At 43.9% G+C, this 27,735-nt stretch overlaps 1 protein-coding gene across 2 annotated transcripts in view; it reads left to right on the top strand.

Annotated features, from left to right (window-relative positions):
* LRRC49 (leucine rich repeat containing 49) overlaps positions 1 to 27,735 on the top strand; it is a 303,332-nt gene that overhangs the window by 255,135 nt on the left and 20,462 nt on the right. The gene's annotated exons all lie outside the window — the stretch shown is intronic.

Raw genomic sequence — 27,735 nt, forward strand, 5'->3', positions numbered from 1 at the left:
GTGCATTTTGTTTCCTCCGTAGTAATTTAGTCTAGACCTTATTTTTTTATTTGTGTTAATGTACGCTCACACTGGCATATAATACGCCCGAGTGCTGTGCCATTTTTTTTTTTTTTTTTTTGGCTAGCACTCGGCCCAATGTTCTAATACGGGGCAGTGGAGATGTGCGAATATTTTCTCATGCCGATTCAGCATGAGCAAACAATCGCAGCATACTACAAGTGGCTCCGATAATAATTAGATCACACGCATTCATACAAGTCTATGGTTGCATGTGAAACATTGGACTGCACCCTTTATAATCTATACTGCTATTCATATGTCCGTGTTTTTTCACAGACCACATGTCCATTCAATACTCATGGAGACATGTCCGTTCTTTTCCGTTCTCACGGATGAAAAGGGCCAACACAAGTCTATGGGTCAATAAAAAACACGTGCAGCACACTGATGGCATTTGTGTGTTGTCTGTGTTTAAAACTGCAAAGAATAGGCAAAGCTTTGTAGTTAATTTATTTATCCACCCGTGAATAATAATGATGACACTGATGGTGAAAACTGATATATGGATCATAAGCTGACACTTATCCAAAATACGGATGATACCAATACCATTTGTTCTCATATGTGTTTCAACACGGACGTATTAATGACTCCTAGCCGTACTCATAAACGTCATTTTCTGAAAATTTCATAAGGTGAGTATTCAGCAGCCACTGAGCGGATCCCTTCACATCAGGTATCATATTAATCAGAATCACAGTGCCATTATAGCCATACCTTTGATTTATAGGGCTAAATCTGCTGCCAGGTTCACTTTAACCCCTTTCTGACATTAGACGTAATATGCCATCCATGTGTCCTGGGCCAATTTGGCCATGGACGGAATATTACGTCATCACGATCGGCTGCGCACACGGGGGGTGCGCGGCTGATCACGGCCGGGTGTCAGCTGATTCTCCCAGCTGACACCCGGCACTAAGTTACAGGGCACTTAAAGCCCTCAAATACTGCCATCAAACAAGATCTCAGCATTCTGGATGTCAGCACCGGGGGCTGACATCCCCTTTTTCTTTCGATCGGAGACCCCGCGGCGTGACGAGTGGTCCCTATCATTGCCATGGCGAGCGGGTGTCATCATGAAGACATCCGGCTCACCAGAGTTAGGAAACTTACTGATCATGCGCAGTGCGTGATCAGCAAGTCTCCTTGTGTCAGTGCAGCGCTGACTGCTTCTTTGGTATGCACATGCTGCTTCATCTGCATACTATAGAAGCGATTGGGGTGAGCAGGGAAGAATGATAAGAGTTACATTTAAAAAGAGACAGCAGGCGGCTGCTGATGGGACTATTACTCCCATCAGCCTACCCCTGCTGCTGCTAATAACAATGACAGCAGTAGCAGCTGATGGGGGTATTCATCAGCCGCCCCCTGCGCTATAGATAAATGAAAAAAAACGGCATGGGTTTCCCTGTATTTTCTATAACCAGCCAGGCAAAACTCACAGCTGGGGGTTGCAATCCTCAGCTGTCAGCAAGGTTGGCTATCAAGAATAGAGGGGTCCTCACACTATTTTTTAAATTATTTAAATAAATAATTTTAAAAAACTGCGTGGGGCCCCCCTATCTTTGACAACCAGCCTTGCTAAAGCTCACAGCTGGGGGCTGGTATTCTCAGACTGCTAAGAGGAAATTGATATAGGCCCCCAAACCTAAAAATAGCAGCCCGCAGCTGCCCAGTAGTTTTCTCCCACATATGGGGTATCAGTGTACTCAGGACAAATTGGACAACAACTTTCGGGGTCCAATTTCTCCTGTTACCCTTGGGAAAATTAGTGACTAAAAGATAATTTTTGTAGGAAAAAATGATTTTTTCTTTTAATGGCCTAGCTTTATAAACTTTAGTGAAACACCTGGGGGTTCAAATTGATCACCACACATCTAGATAAGTTCCTTGGGGGGTCTAGTTTCCAAAATGGGGCCACTTGTGTTTTTTTTTTTTTTTTTACTGTTTAGGCACATCAGGGGCTCTCGAAATGTGACATGGTGTCTGATCTTAATTCCAGCCAATTTTGCGTTGAAAAAGAAAAATGGCACTCCTTCCCTTCCGAGCTCTGCCATGCACACAAACAGTGGTTTACCCCCACATATGGGGCATTATCATACTCAGGACAAATTGCACAACAACTCTTGGCATCCATTTTCTCCTATTACCCTTTAGAAAATAAAAAATTAAGGGCAAAAAGATCATTTTTGTGAAAAAAATTTTTTTTTTCATTTTTACGACTCTACGTTATAAACTTCTGTGAAGCACTTGGGGGTTCAAAGTGCTCACCACACATCTAGATAAGTTTCTAAGGGGGTCTACTTTCCAAAATGGTGTCACTTGTGGGGGGTTTCCACTGTTTAGGCACATCAGGGGCTCTCCAAACGTGACATGGTGTGCGATCTCAATTCCAGCCAATTGTGTATTGAAAAGTCAAACTGGGCTCCTTCCCTTCAGAGCTCTGCCATGCTCCCAAACAGTGGTTTACCTATATGGGGTATCGGTGTACTCATTAGAAATTGCACAACTTTTGGGGTCCAATTTCTCCTGTTACCCTTGGTAAAATAAAAAAAATTGCATCTGAAGTAAGTTTTTGTGAAAAAAAGTTAAATGTTGATTTTTTTTTTTTTTAAACATTCCAAAAATTCCTGTGAAGCACCTGAAGGGTTAATAAACTTCTTGACACTGGTTTTGAGCACCTTCAGGGTTTCAGTTTTTAGAATGGTGTCACTTTTGGGTATTTTCTATCACATAAGACCCCTCAAAGTGGCTTCAAATGTGATGTGGTCCCTAAAAATAAAATGGTGTTGTAAAAGTGAGAAATCGCTGTTTAATTTTTAACCCTTATAACTTCCTAACAAAAAAAATTTTGGTTCCAAAATTGTGCTGATGTAAAGTAGACATGTGGGAAATGTTACTTACTAAGTATTTAATGTGACATATCTCTGTGATTTAAGGGCATGAAAATTCAAATTTGGAAAATTGTGAAATGTTCGCCAAATTTCTGTTTTTTCCACAAATAAATGCAGGTCATATCAAAGACATTTTACCACTAACATGAAGTACAATATGTCACGAGAAAACATTGTCAGAATCACCGGGATCCATGGAAGCGTTCCAGAGTTATTACTTCATAAAGGGACAGTGTTCAGAATTGTAAAAATTGGCCTGGTCATTAACGTGCAAACCACTCTTGGGGGTGAAGAGGTTAAGTATGGGACTAGCTATGAATAGGTTTTTGCCTAATTGACTAATAGAATTTGTTAATATATTAAAATAGCAGACACTCTACATTAATGCAATCTTTTTTATATATTCTAACAACACCTTCACCCTCGTGAATCTGGAAATGAACTAAAAATCACAAGATCGAGTAATTGTCATTAGCTAAAAAAGAGAGGTAAATTGTTAGTGTTATTATTTAAGGTCCTTTTTGTTGCCAATGTAAATTATATCACAAGGGTTAATTAAGGGCAGTGAAGAGAAAGCGAATGTAAGAACAAGATCACAAACCTTCAACACAAAGGGAAAATGCTATTCGTACTATTGACCTATGGAAACATGGAGACATGTAATGCATTGTGTATTTGCCATGAATAGATGCAATCATCAGTCTCTCCGTATAGCTGATCTTATGCCAGAACTATTCCTCTTAGTCCTATTCATCCTGCCAAAGATATCATAAGTATATGAATTGTTTTCATACAGCAAATCCTCACTATTGGCATCTTACAAACATACCAGATTTTTGTAGAAATCCTGAGAGCAAAATAGGAAGACACATCACAGATGAAAGAGCCTTACTTACGAATACCAGTTCACAACACCTATATAGTGCAGGATGCAGCCGACCCCCATTATAAAAAGCAGAGAGGCCACAGGCGCAAATTGGTGATTAACAACTATTCACACACTTCTCATCTGTGTGGGATGGGTTGTTTAGGAGTATGGATGCACAGGCTGATGCATGTAGTCTACCTTGCTGGCTCATACCCTATCATTCACGACATATTATTAGATCAGGCGGGTTGCCCAGCACTATATAACTGCACCCCCCACCAGGACAGACCCCAATTTCCCCACCTTCACTATGAGGCCTGGTCATCTCCTGCAAAGATGTATATAATACATGAGGTATTAGCTGATATTTTGACCAAAATATACAAGCTCACAACCCATGTCAAGGGTCCTCTTTTTCTTGCAAGTCCCTACAATAATTTTAAAGGGAATCTTTCAACTATTTTTTGGCATAGAAGATGTGGCCACCACCATCAGGGGCCACCTTATGGATGTGGCAGTCCTTAAAGTCAAAGCCTTGTGTCACGCCGCGCTCACCTGGGGGCGGGACCTCGGTCCCGACGTCATCTCTTCCGGAGCCGCGTTCACTCCGGGGGTCCCGTCGGGTGCGCACACGCAGCTCTCGTTCCCGGGTCTCCTCCTCCATGTCACGCTTGCGCGCTCCTGTCAGTGCTGTATAGGGCTCGGTCCTCTCTATGGTAATGGAGGACCTGACCCGGAACCTGTAGTGGTCAGGTGCTTTCTGGCTAGGTCCTGACCCGGAACCAGTAGTAGTCATGTGCTATATCAGACGACCTCCCCTTAGGGGAGGTGCCTGATTATTGTTGTGCTTCCTGGCTTGGTCTGCCGTGTCCCTGCCTGGCTGTGCGCTGTATTCAGGTCCCCTGCCTTGCACTCTGTTGTGCCTCTTGGCACACGCTCTGAATCTGTACTCTGTCTTGTACTTGGTTGTGCCTCCTGGCACACGCTCTGACCCTGTACTCTGTCTCGTACTCGTTTGTGCCTCCTGGCACATGCTCTGACCCTGTACTCTGTCTCATACTCTGTTGTGCCTCCTGGCACACGCTCTTACCCTGTACTCTGTCTCATCCTCAGTTGTGCCTCCTGGCACACACTCTGATTCGGTGCTCTGTCTTATACTCAGTTGTGCCTCCTGGCACACACTCGGACCCTGTGCTTTGTCTCATACTCAGTTGTGCCTCCTGGCACATGCTCTGATCCTGTACTCAGTCTCTTACTCTGTTGTGCCTCCTAGCACACGTACCAATCCTGCACTCTGTCTTATGCTCAGTTGTGCCCTCTGGCACACACCCTGCTCCTGTACTCTGTTACACCTCCTGGCACACCTGCTGCATGACTCAGTGCTCTGACGTGCTCTTTGCACGCATCCTGCTTCACTCACACCCAAACGAACGAAGTCTCTGTATACCACGTGATCCCGTGTCCACGCTTTACACGTTCCTGCAGACACACTTACCCACTCATGTCTCCTGTGAGCCGGCCGCCTGGTGCCAGCAGTAGTGATGCCTCACCCCCTGGGGCTTGCCCCTGACACTCCCTGTATAGGGGGTGGTCTTCACTAGGTCAGCTCGCCCTGGTAGGGTTGGTGTCACGACCCAGAGGGTCCACTCCAGGAGTCGTCACACCTTGCCACATAACTTAAAGGGATTATCTGGGATTATTTCATTTTTTTTTTCTAATGGGCCTCAGAACTTAGAGGCATAATATAGTTGCTAGCTACGTATCTGTTGTGCCCGACACTAATCTCTACCACCTCAGCATCATCCTGCAGGCGATTCTGAGATTTCTGGTGAAGTCACCTCAACAACTCAGCTGCATTCATGGCGTCCCTGGTGTATCCTGTGTAAGGCTTGTTCCCTGCTTTGGCACAAGCTAATGTATTGATCCCACAGAAGGAGGAAGGGGAAATTAGGGGATAAACTCTACTGATGCTGCTGGCAGGAGCATTCCATATTTGTGACGTTACTGCTCTCTGCATACATGCGAGAAACTTGCACGAGTCTCGCATGTCAATACCCGGCACTGCCACCAGCACTCGGACAGGAGCGTGCGGCTGCATGTATTTCTATGCAGCTGCACGCTCTGGTTCTGAGTGCCGGGTTTTAACATGCTAGACTCGTGCAAGTTTCTCGCATGTCTGACCCTGGCCTTACTGAGATAAGAGGTGGCAGCTGCTATGTGTATAATACTATATAGATGGGAGGTGCTAGAGGCAGAGCTCTTCCCTCCTCCTCCTATCTTATCTTATCAGTAGCAACTGCCATCTCCTATTTCAGTAATTGGAAAGTCTGTCTTATATAAAGATTTTACATCAGAATTGAGACTTGAGAATTTTTTAAATTCTGACCAGCGTCACTTTATGAGGTTATAACTCTGGAATGCTTCATCATGTTCCACTGATTCAAATTTTTTTCGTGACACGTTGCACTTCAAGTTAGTGGAAAATTTTGGTCGATATACTTGGTGTTTCCTTATGACAATATCGAAAGTTTGACACAAAACTTGAACATTTTCAAACAAATTTTTATACCCTTAAACCATAGTTATACCACACAAAATGGATAAAACAAGAAAAAAGAAAAGGAGTCAGCTTACCCTCTTTAAAGTCCGAGGCTCGGAAACCGGCATTGCCACAGGGAAAATAGATGAGAATGAAGAATTTCAGCTTCAAAAATCTTCATAAAATCATTGTCTTTATTAGACATTCAAAGAAAAAAGTTATGCTGCGTCCATGAATTAAAAATATTCTTTATTTTATTTGAAAATCATTTAAAAAATCACATCAGGGTAGTCAGTAACTGGTTGACGCGTTTTGGCAGAAGCGTTAGTCGTAACAAAGTACAGAATCTGGTGCAGTCACTTAAAAACACAATACCACTCCCATTTAGTGAGCTCATACATATAATTATTTACAAGGAACATATGTGAGGAACCATGCAAATGAGAGAAAGCAGCCTTAAGCCAAAAAGAACAAAATGTATGTAGATACGTACATATTGGAATTCCATAAATGGAGCGCACAATTATTTTACAGAAAAAAGAGAGTTTGAAAAAGAACAATACAATACAGGAATCATCAAAGCATTGATTAAATATTAGTTGTTTAAGTTTATCATAAGTGAGTCATGGAATATTAACATATTGATCAAAAAATCATAATCCAGTCTCTAAAAACTGTAAATATACTACACATATGAAATGGAGAAACACACAAAAAAAACCTCTCCCTTCGCACTCTTCTAAATATAAGTACATGAGGTCATTACGAAGATTTAATCCAAAGGAATTCTGATATTAAATTTCATAATCCATAACTCCTCATGTTTTAGCAACATTTTTCTCCAATTACCCCCCCTTCCTGTTCTATCTATTCTCACTATACCAAAAAAATACAAAATTTTCCAGACTCCCGGCATGTTTTTCACAAAAATGCTTGGCTGCTCCTGATGTATTCGAACCTTTTCCCTTTTTTATGTCTGCAATGTGTGCAGCAATCCTTACTTTCAAACGACGTGTAGTGCCCCCCCACATATGAGATTGCATTGCATGCACATCAGGGCTGTGGAGTCGGTAAGCCACAGCTGCGACTCCGACTCCTGGATTTTATCAGGCTCCGGCTCCGACTCCTTCATAAATGGCCAATTCATAACAACAAATTTACTGTTGTAAAATATTAAACATCGTGCTTATTCAGTTTCTCACCATCATATAAGTAATCAGACCACTTAGAGCAAAAACTACATTTATTAGAATACAATTAGAATATAGCAAATAACTTTTATAAACTTTTCTAAACTGTAAGTAAATATGCAAGAAACACTTTTATGCAGTTAATAAGAAGAAATCTATAAATTTGTCCTCAGAAAAAGTATTGCCTCTGTCAGATCCTCCTTCATGGATGCCCTCAAATCTGATCTAATTATTTTGAGAGCAGAGAACAACCTCTCTACACTAACTTGTGTTGGTGGCAAAGCAGTAACCACTCGGGCAACATCTCTGACAATGTCAGGATACAGAGGAATCGCTTGTTGCACTGTTATTTTTGATGAACGGTCAAATTTCTCAATTTCTTTTAGTGCACATGAAAAATTCTGCTGAAATGTACTGGCTGTGTTCCTTGATGGGGTGACTCTTCTATGCGGGAACACTTTGCACGGTCCTTGTGATCCAAATATTTTTCGAAATTAAATTCTTCATCAGTTGATGATGAGGGTGAAGATATGGCAGGACGACCAAATTCTTCTTGTTCCTCCTGACTGTTCTGCAACCCTTTCATCCTTACTGCTATTTCAAACAGACCTTCTTTTCCTTTACTTAGCTGTTGATCATCTAGAAGAATCCGATGCATTGGGTCTACATAAACAGCTGCCAAAAGAATGTAATTTTGTAATAGTAGCTCCTCTCTCCGTTTCATTGATGTAGCAATGCCACTTGCAATTAACCCTCCTCTTTGGGACAGGCGAAACATCAGGTTCTTCCACTCCTTTAAGAAAATACCTGGAGTTAAGTCCTCTGCTTGTAATTTTTTAGTCACTGTAAATGGGTGCTCTAGCAATTTTTCCAGTTCAGTCACCTGATTCCACTGACTTTCATTTAGCGTCAGTTGAGGGTTAGCCATGTCTACAAGAAAGGTTTTCAGTTCAACCAAGCGCTGAATCATTAAGTAAGTACTGCCCCATCGTGTGGCTTGATCAATAATTGCCCCTTTTCCAGCACGTCTCTTCAAAATTGAGTCAACTTTAGGGGTTCTGGCAACAGTAGCCAATTTTCTCACCTTGCCAATCAGTGCAGCAGCATGTCCTTCTTGCAGACTGTCTCTTATAGCCAGCTGTAGCGTATGCACAACACAGCGCATGTGATGAATGAAAAAGAACATATTGACACAGTTTCAACAAGATCATCTAAACTATCATGTTGCTGTTCATCTGAAGCAACTTCAGTTTGCTCCTCAGTTACAATACTGTGTTCCTCTATTTCAAACATTTCTGTGTCTGTGGACCCAGAATGTTCTTCTAGCTGCTGGTCACCATCATTACTCTCATTCATTAGCTTAATAGTACTTATCATATTTGAAGCATTGTCAGTTACGACAGAAAGAACTTGCTCTTTCCCTTACGTCCCTCCGGACAGCACCCTGGAGGACGTCCTTCCTTGCCCTATAGTGGGACAGGATCAGAGAGAGGTTAAAAGGCCCCTCCCACCTCCACCCTCCAGTGTTTTTCCTGTCCCGGCAGGGGACAGTTGTATGAGAGGTTGCTCTTAGAGCAAAGATAGCCTGTGGACATTTATTGCTTTCCATTCCCCTGGCAGGTGGTCTGTGGCTGATTCCTCTCTGGGAGAGGTCCCTCAGCCGTCATTCGTTGTACCAGACGGGATTGGGGGTCTCAGCCCTCTCTTCCCCGCTGTCAAGTGGACCGTGGCTGACACCTCTTGGAGAAGTTCCTCAGCCAGCCTGCATGATGGGCTCAGGGGGATCGTGCGGCGCGTCCAATCCTTCCCCCTGTCAAGGGGCCCAGGGCCGACACTCCCTGGTGGGGAGTCCCTCTGCCCCAGAGACCAGTCGAGCGGACGTGCTCCTGGGTTGAGCCGCTCCTCCCGGTGGGAGGCTCTCGGCTCGGACGCCGGCCGGCAAAACATGGCTAATTCCGGAAAACATGCGGTGGAGAAGGCCGCCGCGCCTCCGGCAACGTCAGCATAAGGTCGGCGTGCGTTCCACGGCAGAACGCGGAAGTGCAGAACGAGACAGGCAACAGCCTAGTTTCTTGGATCTCGTGGGGCACAGGAAAGGAAATCACTGGCAGTAATACAACATTCCTGACCAAACGACACTTCCCTCCATGGTAGGCTCTCTGCGTTACCAGCTCCCCCTGTCTTTCTAGCAGGTGTGGAGCCAGCACAGGTGAGTGCACGCTGGAATGTTGTGTTCAGGGCCTGGCCTCTGGGTTAATACTAGCCTCATGCCTTGGTGCCAAAGCTGGGCCTAGAGCCTCATGTGCTGAGATATGCTCCACATATAAGCAGCTAGGCCTTGGACCTCTAGGCTGTAGTAAGGCCATTTGTCCAAGCTACATCTCATAATGGGACCTCAGTTAGTTGCAGACCAGGTCTGCACAGAGCCTTATGGCTGGACACATGGTGGAATGCAACACAGGGTCTCCAGGGAGTCTGCTCTCCACCTGAGTCTCATTAATTAGCTCCTTCAGGTGGAGCTGGTCTGACAATTGAGATATACTATTCAGAGCGAAGGTTTATCCGGATCTCTGATTGCTCTCTTGGAGGTAGCTGGGGACCTGGCCTCTTGTTTGGCACCTTCAAGCAGGGCCGTAATCTGTGCGTCATATTACATCATAGGGGCATCGTTTTGTCGCTGAACATCGTATCGCTGTGCACGACATATGGCCGCTGTGCACGACATATGGCCGCTGTGCACGACATATGGCCGCTGTGCACGACACACGGCCGCTGCGCACGATACACGGCCGCTGCGCACGATATACTGCTGCCGTGCACGATATGTTGCCGCCGTGCACCATACGGCCGCCGTGCGCCGTACTGCCGCTGTGCATCATTGTGCCTCATATTGCATCATTGTGCCTCATATTGCATCATTGTGCTTCATATTTCATCATTGTACTTCATATTGCATCATTATGCTTCATATTGCATCATTATGCTTCATATTGCATCATATTGCATCATTGTGCTTCATATTGCATCATTGTGCATCATATTGCATCACTGTGCATCATATTGCATCACTGTGCATCATATTGCATCATTGTGCATCATATTGCATCATTGTGCATCATATTGTATCATGGTGCATCATATTGTATCATGGTGCATCATATTGTATCATGGTGCATCATATTGTATCATGGTGCATCATATTGTATCATGGTGCATCATATTGTATCATGGTGCATCATATTGTATCATGGTGCATCATATTGTATCATGGTGCATCATATTGCATCATTGTGCATCATATTGCATCATTGTGCATCATATTGCATCATTGTGCATCATATTGCATCATATTGCATCATTGTGCTTCATATTGCACCAGTGTGCCTCATATTGCATCATTGCGCTTCATATTGCATCATTGCGCTTCACGTGGCATCATTGTGCTTCAGGTTGCATCATTGTGCTTCATAGTACCTCTGTGCATCATATGGCGTCATAGTACTTTGGTACGTCATACGTCATCATATGGCTTCATAGTGCCTTTGTACATCATGTGGCTTCATAGTTCCCTTGTGCATCAGACTGCATCAGGGGGCTGCATAGTGCCTCTGTTCACCATGCGGCATCATGGGACCTCTGTGCAGCGTATTCCACTATGTGGCTTCATAGTGCCTTTGTGCTGCAACATAGAGCTCTATAGTGTCTGTGCGTCATACTGCATCATATAGCTTCATAGTCCCTTGGTGCATCATATTGCATCATAAGCCTTCATAGTGGCTCTATGCATCATATTGCTTCATAGCGCCCCATAGTGTCTTGGCACATCATATTGCGTCATGGCGCTTCTGTACAGCATAAGGCTTCTGTGCATCATATGGCGTCATAAGGCTTTGGTACCCCTGCGCCTCAGGGGGTCATTTATGGGTCCTAATACCTCTGTGCTTCATAATACCTCGGGTGCTGTGGCTTTGGGCCTCTGGCTTAGACCTTCTGACTTGGGCATTTTGTGGGCCACACCTTGTATGGTTGGCCTACCACTTCACATTTTGTCTCAGGCCCCAACTCTGGTCTTTGTGTTTCGGGCCTAGACCCAGTTTCTGTTGCTTCATTCTTGGCAACTGGACTTAGCCAGACAAACAGTTATGCTTGAATTGGCCTAGTAACTTAGCATTTCTTCTATTTGGAACAGAACTCTAAAGTGAGTTACTGTCTTGAGGGCTAAAGGCAGGTCCCTCTCATAGTTAACTTTTAAAGGGAGACATACGTCTTTGGGGTTCATCCTTTAAGTGGACATAGTCTGGGTGCAGAAAATCCCATAAGGTGGGAGGAAACAATTCTTCCCGACTCCACATAGAGCAGTCGGACTGGTTTCCTTGATAGAGACCCGTTAGGCAGATTCTTGTTCTATAAATCAGTTGTATTATGTTTACCAGGGGTGGCATCACTACTTTTTGTACCTGGTGGCGGTTCAGCAGCCCTGCGTCAGGTGGCAGAGGATCCCATACTCGCTGCTCTTACGGGAGTCAGGGCTCCTAAGGTAAAGAAGCGGTATCCATGACTCTTGCAGTCGAGAACCCATAGCCCATCTGCCTCGCAGTAGTCAATCCCCTCTGCGATGGGAGGAAACCTACTTCCCTCTAGTTAAAGAGTGTGGTTCCTCGCACCATAGCAGTCAGGGGTATAAATATCTCTAAGAAGATTGCCTTTTAGGATATAACATATGAATAAGTTGACACATTTACAGTGTCTGGGCTAATGACTTGTATAGAAGCACACACTTACTCTCCTCAGTTCCAAAGTCCAGACTCCCGTGTCTAACATCAGTAAAACAGGCGTGAGGATCCACATTTCCCTTTCAATGCTTCTAATGAAAAGCCAATGTGGGTAGTGGCAGGAGTAGTTACCTGCCAGATGGAGTATTTCCTTAGTCTTAAATAATAGCCAACCCTTTCTTGAGGTTTAGACATGTAAAGAATTCAGAATACACAGGACCTCCTGGATGAGTAGGGTACATACGTCTCAATACTCCGCTATTTTCCATGTACTGTTATTGCTCTGATCTGCCAGCGGAGCAGGGTCTCTGGCCTGCAGGTTTCCTTGTAGTATGGTAAGGTGGTCTCTAGCCAAGATTTAAGCCGAGCCCAGGAGGACCGACGAAGGAACTATCCTGTGTTATAAGCACATACAGCGAATTAACGGTCTGTACAGTCCTCTTTGTATTATGGCTGTGGTTATCACCATACCTTTTGCTGGGCAATAAGGTTTTAATCCTATTTCTGTGACTGCGGTGTTCATAAGTATCTATCACAATAACTAATTCACTGCGGTTCATTAGTGGTATTGGGGTGCAACAGGTTGTTCCACTGCAAATCTTGTTTGCCACATTCATACTGAAATTGGCCATTATAGACATATATCAGACACTCACTGCGGTGATTACCTTTGTAGATCCCTTTCGATATCTATATTTCTTCTCATCTTATAGATAATGTCTAGATCTAGCCTGGTTCTTACCTAGAACTTTGATCTGGGGGCTTCTGTACCCACCCTGAGACCTTTGCTTTGGTATTCTCCATGGTGCTGTCCGGAGGGACGTAAGGGAAAAAGGGAATTAGACCTACCGGTAATTCTGTTTCCTGTAGTCCCTCAGGACAGCACCCTTAGTTCCCTCCCTTATGTTTGTCTTTAGGCTTGCATGGAATCGATCGGCAGATTGTTCATCCATCAGGTCATCGTGGCTCGAGATGGGGATGGAGCCGCTAAAGGGTCTTACAGACGCGTTTGTAAGGGCGTGTTTAGACCATTTCCATCCATCCTCGGTGGTACATTGAAAAAACACTGGAGGGTGGAGGTGGGAGGGGCCTTTTAACCTCTCTCTGATCCTGTCCCACTATAGGGCAAGGAAGGACGTCCTCCATGGTGCTGTCCTGAGGGACTACAGGAAACAGAATTACCGGTAGGTCTAATTCCCTTTTTTTTAAGTTCATAGTCTTGCAGAACCTTTTCCACCAAGACCTGGAGAAACTCACTGGTGTGATGAGCTTTGGTGTCTTTTACTGCCAATGTGTTGGTAACTATTTCATTTTTGTCACAAACAAATCGGACATTGATGGCAAAATAGTTCACTCTGTGACGTGTGCAGGCATCCATTTTAGGAAACAGAAAGCGTCCCTTGAGAGTTTTTTTAAGTTCTTCCTTTTGTTTAAAAGCTTCTTCGATTACTAATTTTCTAATACTCTCTCTCTCCAGAGAAACACCAAGCTTGCGGGCCATTTCCCCATTCAGACACATAAAAGCTGGTCGTGAAAATAATTAAATAGGCACACTATCCTTTACAACAAGCTCTATGATCTGTTTTTTAAATGTATCTACTGTCATTGTCACAGTAACTTTGTCACTGACAAAATATCTTGCAACTGATGGCTGCAAAGTTCTCTGCTCCTTTGTTTGGCTGGAAGAGCTGGGCACTGGTTCATTGGTTTGGATGCAGTCTTTCTCATCCACTGCTTTCAGTACTTCTGGATGAAAGCGCTGTAAATGTCTCTTTAGATTAGAAGCTCTGGTAGGAGCATTTTTATCTTTGCCTGAATATGCACTCATCTTGGCTTCACAGCATTTGTTTTCGTCTGGATCATTTGTCATACACTGACATACATAATGTTTTCTATCTTGAGTGATGGTGAAATGTTCAAATACAGCTGATTTAATGTGATGCTTCTTTGACATTCTCAGGTTTTTAATTCTGCATTCACAATCCAAATGACAATTGTTTTTCCTAAAAACAATTGTACAAAATTATTGCCAGGTCGTACAACTGATATAGTGGTCAGTAATACTGTTATTATTCCTCATGTACTCACAGTTAACTGATGCAAAGTTTGTTGAAAGGATAATACTTCTTACAGTCTTCTTCTTCTGAGTAGCAGGCAGCTGTGAGATGCTTGGAAGACGCACACCTAGTATGATCTAGTCTAGAGGAGGAGCTTTACTACTAAGAATTTGCAACACATTTTCACTTTCAGTTTCATACATTGTAAGTAGGGGGGTTGGGGCAGCATGAGGTTAACCAAGTATAAGATTAGATAAGGGCAGTGGAGAACAGTGACACACAAGAAGTAAGAAATGTCTCTATCTCCAGCAGAACTGCTTATCACTGTTGTTCATAGTTTGATAGAACATATATATATGAGTAACATTTATAAAATTCATATGAAAGTTCAATTATGAAATATTAATACATTTTTTTTTAAAGCTGGAGTCGGAGTCGGTACATTTCTACCGACTCCGACTCCAACCAAAACTAACTCCGACTCCACGACTCCGACTCCACAGCCCTGGTGCACATAATGACATATAGAACATATGTACTTTCACAATTAATAAAACTCCTAATAGTAGGTATCCTAATTCTGTCCTTTTACACATTTTTGTGTTTTGAACACATATTGAGATACCGAACATTGATTTAGTCCGCATTTAAAAAATCCTGTTACTGATAGCCAGATTTTCTTTGATTTTTTTAAAGCCTTTTCATCAAATAAACTTGGGGAAAAAAAATCACCCAAGGTTCTACCTCCCCTGGCTATAAAATTGCATCTAGATTTTAAAATGGATGCCAACGTTTCATCTTGATTTAGAACTGGTAAGTATTTAGACACTAAAGGCCCTTTTACATTTAGCGATGCACCAGCGATCCGACCCGGTCAGTATCGCTGGTGCATCGCTAAATGATCGCTAGTGAGCTTTCACACAGAAAGATCTCACAGCAATGCAGCATCGACACAGCGCATGATACTCACCTTTCACACACACCGATGAAGACGTCCTCCCGCCCGCCTCCACGCGTCGCTCGTCATCACAGCAGGAAGCCTCAGCAGGAAGCTGACGACGAGAAATGGAGCCACCCGATCTCGCGCGATCAGCGATGGACAGCGGGGGAGCCGGTCGGAGGTAAGTATCACACATAGCGATATCGCTAGCGATATCGCTATAACGTCACAAAATCAGTGACGTTTTAGCGATATTGCTAGCGATATCACTATGTGTAAAACCCCCTTAAATGTTTAATTTTGTTGAATTGTTTACTATAAGTTGTAACAAAACTAATTTTTTGCTAACCGTTATCTCTCCCAAGAAGGGAATTCTTGTTTTTCTTTATGTTAAATTTTAAGGTGCAATCAGTTTTGCCATTTTTTTTTTTTTATAGTTCCCTTATTCAACTACTAGATTATGGCCCGATGCTATCGCATCGGGAGGATGCGATAGCATCACACCTCTTGCCATGTTAACCCTCAACACACACACACTCCTCTCACCTTTCACCATCTCCACTCAGTCTTTCACTCCACATACGACCCCTTCTCTCACTCAGTCTCTCATACTCACGCCGTCATCGCCGCTGCTCCACGATTCCCGACATCTTTTTCCGCCGGCGCCATCCTGGATCCAGACGTTGTCCACGCCGGCGACATGTTCTTGCGGCGACGCCATCTTGAATATCGTGAAATCCCGCGATACTCAAGATGGCGTCGCCGGCATGGACGACGTCGGGATCCAAAATGGCGTCGGCGAAATCTCGCGAGTTTTCGCCGACGCCATTTTGGATCCCGTCGTCGTCCTCGCCGGCGACATGTTCTTGTGGCGATGCCATCTGGAGTATCGCGGGATTTCGCCGATCCAAAATAGCGTCGCGGCAGGAACATGTCGCCGTCGTGGAGGCCGTCGGGATCCAAAATGGCGTCAGCGACGCCATTTTGGATCCCGACGTCCTCCACGCCGGCGACATGTTCTTGCGGCGACGCCATCTTCAGTATCGTGGGATTTCGCTGATCCAAAATGGCGTCGCCGCAAGAACATGTCGCCGGAGTGGAGGACGTCTGGATCCAGGATGGCGCCGGCGGAAGAAGATGTCGGGGATCGGGGATCAGCGGCGATGACGGCGTGAGTATGAGAGACGGAGTGAGAGAAAGGGTCGTATGTGGAGTGAAAGAGTGAGTGGACGTGAGTGGAGATGGTGAAAGGTGAGTGGAGTGTGTGTGTTGAGGAGGAGTGGTGTGTTGAGGGTTAACATGGAAAGAGGTGTGCGGTGACTCTACTGTATTAGATCACACTGCTCATCAAATAATTCATCATTAGTACAAATGCGTTCTGCTCTCACCATATGGAATCGCCATAATTGTATGTTTAGGATGACAACTCTCTGCCCTTAGTATTACCGGCAGTAGGCTTGCGGTAAATGGTTGTATTCACCCTTCCTGTACCAGAGTCTGCTATTAATAAAATATCCAAAAAAAGGCATTGATGATTGTCCAAGTTCAGAAAAGGTGAATTTGAGATTTACCGGTAAGTTATTTAATTAATGTAACTGACAAATTCATGTGCAGCTGCTTCCCCAACAATCAGAATATCATCCAGAAACCAGCTGTAACATCTCAAATGCTGATTGAAGGGGTTATTGATGTTCTAGATATAAGTTCTCTCCCACAAGGCTACAAAAAGAATTGCCATATAAGGAGAGAATTTCGAGCCCATCGGCGCTCCCACCAGCTGTTTATAATATCTCCCATTAAACATAAAAAAATTATGTTCTAATAAATATTTAATGGAAGCCAATAGAAATTCTCGAGTTTCCACTGTGACATCAGTATCTCAAAAAAAAATCCACTGCCTCAAGTGCATAAGTGTGGGGTATACATGAATAAAGAGTAACAGATTTACTCTGTCACAAGTGAAAAAAGAATTGTCCTCCGTCCATTTAAACTTGTCAAAATTCACAACTACTTCAGTGCTATCTCTCAAATAACTTGGAATTCTTTTGGTAATAGGTTGTAAGATTGAATCAACCTCAGGCACTAAGTCTCTCATTGAGCGACCCAATGCCTGAGATGATTGGACGTAAAGGTGGAGGAAAAATTTCCTTGTGGATTTTTGGTAATCCATGAAATATAGGCATGATAATCTTATTGATACCTTCTTGGTGGTAACCCCAGTATCTAAACCCTCCTTCAGTAAATCTTTTAAAATAGCTTGACATTGTAATGTGGGATCACACAAAAGACGGCAATGTGTGGTAGAATCATTTAATATGTTTAATACCTTATTATTATTTAATTTAGAATCAAGAACTACAACTGAGCCGCCCTTGGCCGATTCCCGTATGGCAATGTCAGCATTTTCATTTAATTCTTTGAGTGCTGAGGATTCATTTTTGGAGAAATTACCTCCAGTATCTTTTCTATCAATAGAAGCATATACAGTAATTGTTTCAATTCTACCTCCACAAGATTCTGAAACTGATCACAGGCTCCAGATCTTTTTTGCAGTGGGTAATAATTAGGATTAGGTGTGTGAAATTTTTGTGATCTAATAGCAGTCATAGTGGAACCCAGATTTTCATCCTGCAACTCTCTTACATTATTAAAGGGAAGGTGCCGCAATTTTATATAATTTGCAAAAAAAGAGTAAGTAACAAAACATGTTGTTAAAGCAAATGTTGTACTAACTAGGATTTATGGTTTGTTTGTAATAATGTTTTAATGTAGCCACTGGGCGCTGCCATCATGATTTGCAGATCTGTGGAGGACTCATACAGTCTGCAAATATGGCCGTCCCTGGACATAGGAGACTGCGGTCGGCTCCCGACCCCACCATGCAGCCTCATTAGCAGGGAACTGGGCACGCCCCTGTGGGCTGCACCATTCACTGCTGTAGGTGTGGCTGGGCGCCATTTTACTGTAGCCCAGTGCTATCTGCTGAGCTCCACTTTCTGGACCGTGCTTCCTGCTCCAGCTCCACTGTCCTCCTGCTCTGCCTCCGCCTCCTCACTCACAAACAGCCCCATTGATCTCCGGTAATCTGACACCTTTGCTTTTATGAGAGCTTTTATGGCTGTCTGAGGAGGACAGTGACATATACAGCCCATAGCCTAGTGTATGGGGGGGGCAGTTTCACCAGTGTGGGCATATCTGTAATACTGTCTCCTGTGATACTGCCGGCTGAGCCGTGTATCTAATCCTCTCCAGTGTGATACTGTCTGCTGAACCGTGTATCTAATCCTCTCCTGTGTGATACTGACTGCTGAACCGTGTATCTAATCCTCTCTTGTGTGATACTGACTGCTGAACCGTGTATCTAATCCTCTCCTGTGTGATACTGACTGCTGAGCCGTGTATCTAATCCTCTCCTGTGTGATACTGACTGCTGAACCGTGTATCTAATCCTCTCCTGTGTGATACTGACTGCTGAACCGTGTATCTAATCCTCTCTTGTGTGATACTGACTGCTGAACCGTGTATCTAATCCTCTCCTGTGTGATACTGTCTGCTGAGCCGTGTATCTAATCCTCTCCTGTGTGATACTGAGTGCTGAACCGTGTATCTAATCCTCTCTTGTGTGATACTGACTGCTGAACCGTGTATCTAATCCTCTCTTGTGTGATACTGTCTGCTGAACCGTGTATCTAATCCTCTCCTGTGTGATACTGACTGCTGAACCGTGTATCTAATCCTCTCTTGTGTGATACTGACTGCTGAACCGTGTATCTAATCCTCTCCTGTGTGATACTGACTGCTGAGCCGTGTATCTAATCCTCTCCTGTGTGATACTGACTGCTGAACCGTGTATCTAATCCTCTCTTGTGTGATACTGACTGCTGAACCGTGTATCTAATCCTCTCCTGTGTGATACTGTCTGCTGAGCCATGTATCTAATCCTCTCCTGTGTGATACTGACTGCTGAGCCGTGTATCTAATCCTCTCCTGTGTGATACTGACTGCTGAACCGTGTATCTAATCCTCTCTTGTGTGATACTGACTGCTGAACCGTGTATCTAATCCTCTCCTGTGTGATACTGTCTGCTGAGCCGTGTATCTAATCCTCTCCTGTGTGATACTGAGTGCTGAACCGTGTATCTAATCCTCTCTTGTGTGATACTGACTGCTGAACCGTGTATCTAATCCTCTCTTGTGTGATACTGACTGCTGAACCGTGTATCTAATCCTCTCCTGTGTGATACTGTCTGCTGAACCGTGTATCTAATCCTCTCCTGTGTGATACTGACTGCTGAGCCGTGTATCTAATCCTCTCCTGTGTGATACTGACTGCTGAGCCGTGTATCTAATCCTCTCCTGTGTGATACTGTCTGCTGAGCCGTGTATCTAATCCTCTCCTGTGTGATACTGACTGCTGAGCCGTGTATCTAATCCTCTCCTGTGTGATACTGACTGCTGAGCCGTGTATCTAATCCTCTCCTGTGTGATACTGACTGCTGAGCCGTGTATCTAATCCTCTCCTGTGTGATACTGACTGCTGAGCCGTGTATCTAATCCTCTCCTGTGTGATACTGTCTGCTGAGCCGTGTATCTAATCCTCTCCTGTGTGATACTGTCTGCTGAGCCGTGTATCTAATCCTCTCCTGTGTGATAGTCTGCTGAGCCGTGTACCTAATCCTCTCCTGTGTGATACTGACTGCTGAACCGTGTATCTAATCCTCTCCTGTGTGATACGGACTGCTGAACCGTGTATCTAATCCTCTCCTGTGTGATACTGTCTGCTGAGCCGTGTATCTAATCCTCTCCTGTGTGATACTGTCTGCTGAGCCGTGTATCTAATCCTCTCCTGTGTGATACTGACTGCTGAGCCGTGTATCTAATCCTCTCCTGTGTGATACTGACTGCTGAGCCGTGTATCTAATCCTCTCCTGTGTGATACTGTCTGCTGAGCCGTGTATCTAATCCTCTCCTGTGTGATACTGACTGCTGAACCGTGTATCTAATCCTCCCCTGTGTGATACTGACTGCTGAGCTGTGTATCTAATCCTCCCCTGTGTGATACTGACTGCTGAGCTGTGTATCTAATCCTTTCCCGTGTGATACTGCTCTCCTGAAATACTCTGTGCTGCTGTCACCCTGATGGTTTTATGTGTGATCTACATGGTGGTATTGTGTATGATCTATATGGCGGCATTGTGTGTGAAGTATATGGCGGTATTATTTGTGATCTGCTAAAAGGGGACCCATTCTAGGGTAGTTCTGGCTGAGCACCTGCACACGGGTCAGGGGTAATAGGTGCAGTCAGGGGAGGGCTGGTGAGGCAGCTGAAGAGAGGGGTCTCATTTTTATTGTTACTGTATGGCTCCATTCCCCCCCAGCCTGCTTCCCAGCGTCACCCCGGACTGCGCCTGTCGCCTCGCTTTCACACATCGCCAGGACAGGATCTGAGGAGGGGAATGGGGTCTTTGCATGCAAATTCTGGATCAGAACAGGCCATCAATCAGCAGAAATGTTTCCTGGATTTCTGTGCTGCTGTCTCCCTGCTCCTCCCCCATATATCTCCCTCTGTGCCCCCCATAGACCAGCACACTGCTCTCCTGAAATACTCTGTGCTGCTGTCACCCTGCTCCTCCCCCATATATCTCCCTCTGTGCCCCCCATAGACCAGCACACTGCTCTCCTGAAATACTCTGTGCTGCTGTCACCCTGCTCCCAGAATCCTTGCTGCCTGCCATCCTCAGTGACCGAAGACCCCATTCCTCTCCTCAGATCCTGTCCTGACGATGTGTGAAAGCGAGGCGACAGGGGCCTGATATATGGAGGAAGGAGGAGGGTGACAGCAGCACAGAGTATTTCAGGAGAGCAGTGTGCTGGTCTATGGGGGGGTCACAGAGGGAGATGTATGGGGGAGGAGCAGGGTGACAGCAGCACAGAGTATTTCAGGAGAGCAGTGTTCTGGTCTATGGGAGAGGTCACAGAGGGAGATATATGGCGAAGGAGCAGGGTGACAGCAGCACAGAGTATTTCAGGAGAGCAGTGTACTGGTCTATGGGGGCACAGAGGGAGATATATGGGGGAAGGAGCAGGGTGACAGCAGCACAGAGTATTTCAGGAGATCAGTGTGCTGGTCTATGTGGGGCACCCTGTTCGGTGCCAGGGATTGTATATAGAGTGTTGTGTTTTATACACATGGATGGACAGTCTGCTTGTCTGCTCCACAGAAATCCAGGAAACATTTCTGCTGATTGGTGACCTGTTCTGACTTTACATGAAAAGACAGTCAGTAACTTTGCAGGCCCCATCAAAATGGCTGCTCACTATGTTCCTAAATGTCATCCTCTCTTTTCCCTTAGCAAACACCCAGAAGGGGAGGAGAGGAGTGACACCACACCCATGTCAGCAGATACCGCCCATACAGTGTCCATTTTAGGGCATGATCATATATCAAAATCAAACATCATGGACACTGTACGCCCATAATTACTGCAGGACAGTAATGTGAGCTAGTTGTACACTAGGTTTTTGTGCCAAATTTCAGTATCTGCTCCCACTAGTGTTAACAAGTGGAAATGCCAAACTTTTTAAAATTATTTTTCATATTTTACAAAATTAAAAACAAATGATAATATTTTTTAAGAAAATGTAAACATTAATTCTTTACATTTTTTCAAATGCTGAAAAAATTTTTTGGGGATGGCACCTTCCCTTTAAAAGAAATCTGTTCATTAAAGCGGAGATTTTTGTAAATATTAACAGGTTCATACGGAATACTATCTGAAACATCAGCAGCATTATAAAAATGTTTTTTCACAACCAATAGCCGTACGAATCTGTTAAGATCCATCATGGTGCTTAATATATTAGAATTGCCGGATGGCACAAAAGATAAATCTTTGGAAAGAATTTTATAGTGCATAGTGGACAAAATCAAGGGTGATTATACCACAGCATTAGACATATTAGAAATCACTTCCTTTTGCTTCGTGTTGGATAGCGGTCTCCCTGTTTCCTGCGTGCTCCATTTTTTGTCTCAGATGCACGAGCAGCTGTATCCTCCTCTTCAAATGAATCCATGCTGGTACTAATTGTACTTCTATTCAAGAGGTAGGATTCCACCGTAGAAACCAAACTATTTGGTTCCGAAGCAGTAAAATCAAGGTTTACTTGAGGAATTTTCTTTTATTGTTTATTTAATCTCTGCGCATCATTAGAATGACGGAGAATAGATTTAGGTGTCCGCCTTTTATTTTTCCTCCAAGAATACACACAATTTTCCTCATAGTCTCTGAGATCTGTTTTTTTAATTTGCATGATGTTGGACTCAATTTTTTCTATGTTGGCATTGATTTTCTCACGGAAGACTTATATAAATAATAATTTCTGCAAGAGCTGCAGAAGCGGTTTCCATATCATCTGTTTTAATATTCTGTTGAGAAATCTTTTTCTCGTCATATCTAATAATCAATTTCATTAAATGCATGGGACACCTAGATAGTATATTGTTCCATTCCTCAATAAAAGAATATAAAAACTGAGTAGTTGGTACCTTATTTATCTGTAGTCCACAGGGATCATACCTTAGTCCACATAGCTCTTGAGTGATAATTTTGTATTTTTTGGTATAGTGAGAATAGATAGACCAAGAAGGGCGGGTAATTGGAAAAAAATGTTAAAATGTAAGGGGGAGGCCAGGACTGTAGTCGTGACCAGAGACACTGAAGCATCTGTGTCCTGACCTTCCCTCACAGAAAACTTAATTCCACTTCTCAGCGTACCTGCATCTCCTGGTTCAGGTCTCCCTGAGCACTTCCCAGGCGGCGATGGCCCTTCTGCCAGGCGACTCCCAGTAATGGAGACACAGTCCAGGATAACTTAAACATTCTCTTTACTTAATACTTGACATGTTACATCCACAGTTGGCACATCATGGAATTTACTTGATTCTTCATCTTTCCCTGCTTCACTGACGCTTCTGTGCGGCACACGTCCGGACCAGACCGTCTTAGACTGCTCCCCAGAACCTTCCTGGCTTAACCTCACAATAATGACAATTCCTTCTGCTTGTTTCACCCCAGACTCAAAATCATCAGCCACCTGGTTTGGTTGCCTCTGGTAAAGCATCTGGCCCATCTGTACCTTTCCTGTCAAAGCTCCAACTTCATTCAGTTCCTCCAACTGACTCCCGCCCTAAAGGGGTCCACCCAGGCGATGAGTCGCCACATCTTCCTTCTCCTGTACTGGCCCACTGCTATGATACCCAGTGGCCGTGGATAACGTGGGCTGCAGCTATTTAACGTTGCATGGCTGCTGAGCCGTCCTGGGCTTATAGCCCATGTGGACACTTTGGGTACCCTGGCCCCGTCTGACTTAACTTCCTAAAACTCCCAGGGCTGGACTTAAGAGGTGGGTGGCCCGGGGCCCATTTTGGAGGGAGGCCCATTTTTCAAGGTGTTGCAATATGTAATGCAAAAACACAAAATGAAACGAACACAAGTTTATTTACAAAAATCATTTACGCAGAGTAATTCAGGTAAAATCATTCATTTTTTACAATCCAGGCACTTTCCTTGATTTTCGTGCTGCAAAATCACTAATGATGTCACTAAAGTCCAATTCACGCAGTATATCTGACTCGATGCTCATAATAGCCAAATTTACAAGTCGTTCCTGCTTCATGGATGTCCTTAATCGGTTTTCAACTAATTTGAGTTTTGAGAAGGAATACTCACCACTGCAGTTTGTTACCATCAAAATTAGATATAGCCTTAGAGCTATCTCAATATTTGGGAAAGTGTCCTGCACACCCTCTTCCATGATAAGCTTGTACATGAAAATTTCAGTGCTGATATCTTTTGGCTCCTCATCTGTGAATAAATTGGCAAATGTTACAAACTGACACAGTTCATCGATAAATGTAATGTCCAAGTCATCTGACTAAGACCTGACGAGTTGCTCTGCTGTAGCGTTAAGCTCGTCTGAAGACAGTTCTTTCAGATGGCTAAAAAAGCTTAATTTGCTTAATATATCTTAATATATGCTTGAAGACGTTGGTCAAAAGAAGCGATAAACTGATCAATGATAGGCAAGAAAGTTTGTTATGTGTTTTTCAGAAGGGCTGAGTTGTACTTCTTCCGTATAGCCATAATCCAATGAATTGAGACACACGTTTGGGCACCTGTGTCGAGTTATCGTTTGAACATACTCAGATGAACTAGACAGCTCTTAGCTTTGCTTCTCATAAATTTTGAAGGAGTCACCCTTTGATGCGAAATAGTTTTTTAAGCTGGTCAGTGACACCACAGAAGTGTTTAGATCGAGTTTTGCGTGTTGTAGATTTTTACTAGTAGCATCTGTTCTTTGCAGGATATCATTCCAGAAGGTGGTGTTAATACCAATTTCAAGCTGATTCATTTGTCTTAACAGTCCTCCTGCTTCACACCGTACACAGCTTTTTTTCTTCAAAGTCATCGGCAATCTGTTTAAGTACATCTTTGATCTGCTGATAGTCAAGCTTAAGGGCCTTAGTAGCATCAGCTCTGCAGGACCAACGTGGTGTTGTGACACGTTTGAGAGTCAATGCTGTTGCTGACAATATTTTTTAAAGCCTCAGGCAGGAGCTGATGCCGATGCGTTGAAACTGTGAAAAAGAGGAACAACTTTTCAAGGAAGTAAAAAAAATGTACAGTACTCGTGCAGCTTTCTACAGCATTTTTAGCAACCAGATTTAAAGAGTGTGCCGTACAAGGAATCCAGGATGCAAGATTGTTCTTCTCTCTCACTTTGGCTTGCAGGCCGTTGTATTTGGCAATCATTGCAGATGCATTGTCATAACTTTGACCAAGGCAATTTCCCAGGTCTAGGTCATGTCTCTTCAAAAATTCCAACAAGGCATTGAACATGTCTTGAGCGCCATGGCCTTTGTTTGCTATGAATGTTACAAAGCATTCCACAGGGCCATCTTTCTCCATATACCTCAATACAATGGTTAGTTGGTCAATGTGAGCTGCATCGGGTGTGGAGTCCAAAGAGATGGAGTAGTATTTTGATTTGTTAACTCTAGAAATAATTTCTCTGAGGACTTGTTCACCCATTACATTGATAATTTCTTCCATAATTGTAGATGACATGTAGTTTTTATGACCCTTGCCGCGATTGGCTTGAGTTTTTTATATGCTGTGAAAGAATGTCGTCGTGCTGGATGATGAGTTCAAGAATGCCTAGAAAGTTTCCATTTCTAGGTGATACAACCAATTCATTATCTCCTCTAAATGCTAAGCCATGCTCGGCAATAAACTGAATAACATTTACTACTCGTTTCAATACTGACCTCCAATAATGCTCTGAGCCTCGACCTGTTGTGTTAGCTCCGTATCAATTCGCCCAATCGCTTTTAACCTCATATTGAAAACAATTGTAGAGTTCAGATGTTCCACTGACTGCTAATGACTTTTTATACGTTCTTGTGAATGTTTCCAATCACAGAATCCATTAGACGAAGCCAGGTCCCTACACTTTCAATAGTTTCTCTTTCGTTAAATGTTCCTTATCATTAGAAACGGTTCACAGCAAAAGAGACGTGTATTTTACATGATTTGAGATATTTATCCCTATATTGGTGGCAGGCCCCCACTTGGTAGGTGGCCCAGGCCCCTTGGGCCCCACTAAATCCGGGCCTGAAAACTCCTATCTTACCACCTGGCAGCCCCTCCTACTTTAACCCCCTATAACCTAGCTTTAACCTATGCTAACCATGCACACTAGTATGCCTCCATCTAGTGGCCCACAAAGAAACTACACTTACCCTTATCTATGAGAACTATAATACTAAGATGCCCCCCTCTAATGTCCGAAGTGTGCACTTCACTTTCCCTAAACTGTACATGAGCCATAGTAAACATTATTACATCATACACAGTGAAGAACATGACAACACAGTAATGGTAATACCCCAAAAGGGTTAGCAGTACCATAACATGAATTAAGTAATAAGAATGTATGATCTCACTAAATGGGAGTGGTATTGTGTTTTTAAGCGATTGCACTAGATTCTGTAATTTGACTAAGGCTTCTGCTGAAATGTGTCAACCAGTTACTGACTACCTGATGTGAATTTTTTAAATGAATTTCAAATAAAAACAAGGATACTTTTAATTCAAGGCCCCGGCTGTTGTGAATTCTCTTGCTTGGAGTTCTGAGCCGAAGCTCCCTCTGCTCCCTCTTGTGGTTGCTGAGAGTAGTGGAGCTGGCCAGGTGAATGGAAGTTCCCCACCTGACGATGATAATTGGAAACCTGGGATTACTGGCTGGGAGCATATAATTGAGCTGGCTGCTCTTGGAGGTTGCTGGTGATTTCCTCAGTGTTCATTTGGAGCTCTTCTCTCCCCTGCCTGATCTACGTGGTTCAGCTAAGTGATTCTTTTGCTAATCCTTTGCATCTAATCTGCTTGTGTCTTTTTTTGCCTTCTGTTTTGCTGCTAGGGTTCAGCGTGCTCCCTGCTGGGGGCAGCGCTGGGCCCTGCTTCATATGTTGCAGCTTGTTCAGTCCCCTGTTATGTTAGTATCTTTTTTTTCTTTGCGGCCAGTTTATACCAGAGTGCTGATCTAGCGGGGGTGAGATTGTGTGATCTCAGGTTTTTTGTATATCAGTAGTGTTGGACTCTTTCAGGGTTTTGTGCATGATTGAAGACCGTATCTTTTCTATCCTGTCCTGTCTAGACAGCTTTTGCCCCACCGTTTGCTCAGTCTGTTCTCTGCCTGTGTTTGTGTTTCATCTTGTCTCACCGACAATATATGTTTGGGGGCTGTCTATTCCTTTGGGAATCTGCTCCGGGGCAGTTTAGATTTCATCTTTCTGTCTTTAGGCTTAGTTAGTCCTCCGGCCGTGACGAAGCATCTAGGGCATCGTAGGAACGCTCCACGGCTACTGCTAGTTGTGCAGATAGGATCAGGGGTCTGCAATCCGCTTAGTTAACAACCTCTCTGGTCTTCTGGTGGCTAGCCTGTCCCTGCCATCCTCCCCGGTGACCCATTCATAACACCCGGCATAACTTTTTTTCTTTGGATGTCTTTATGCATCCAGCCGACGGGTGGCTGTGTTCCTTATTTCAATGGATCGGTCAGGTCAGAGGACTTTCTGGTGAGCAACATACCCTTTACAGATTTTTATTGTCTTTATTAGGTAAGTATACAAGCAGTATTCAAAAGTCACAACTCCATTAGGAGTTTTAGACCGAGGTCTTTAATCATTGCTTGTACACATAAGGTCATTAATTAAAGACCTTTCGGTCTGAAACGCGTTTGCACCAGAACATCCCCTGATGGGGTTATGACTTTTGTATACTGCTTTTATACGTACCTAAGACGATAATTTTATGAAGAAAGGTCCTTGACGCTGGAATTTTTGTCTGACACA

Source organism: Dendrobates tinctorius, unplaced genomic scaffold, assembly GCF_039654945.1.
Source record: "Dendrobates tinctorius isolate UK_male_01 unplaced genomic scaffold, ASM3965494v1 ptg000097l, whole genome shotgun sequence".
NCBI lineage: Eukaryota > Metazoa > Chordata > Amphibia > Anura > Dendrobatidae > Dendrobates > Dendrobates tinctorius.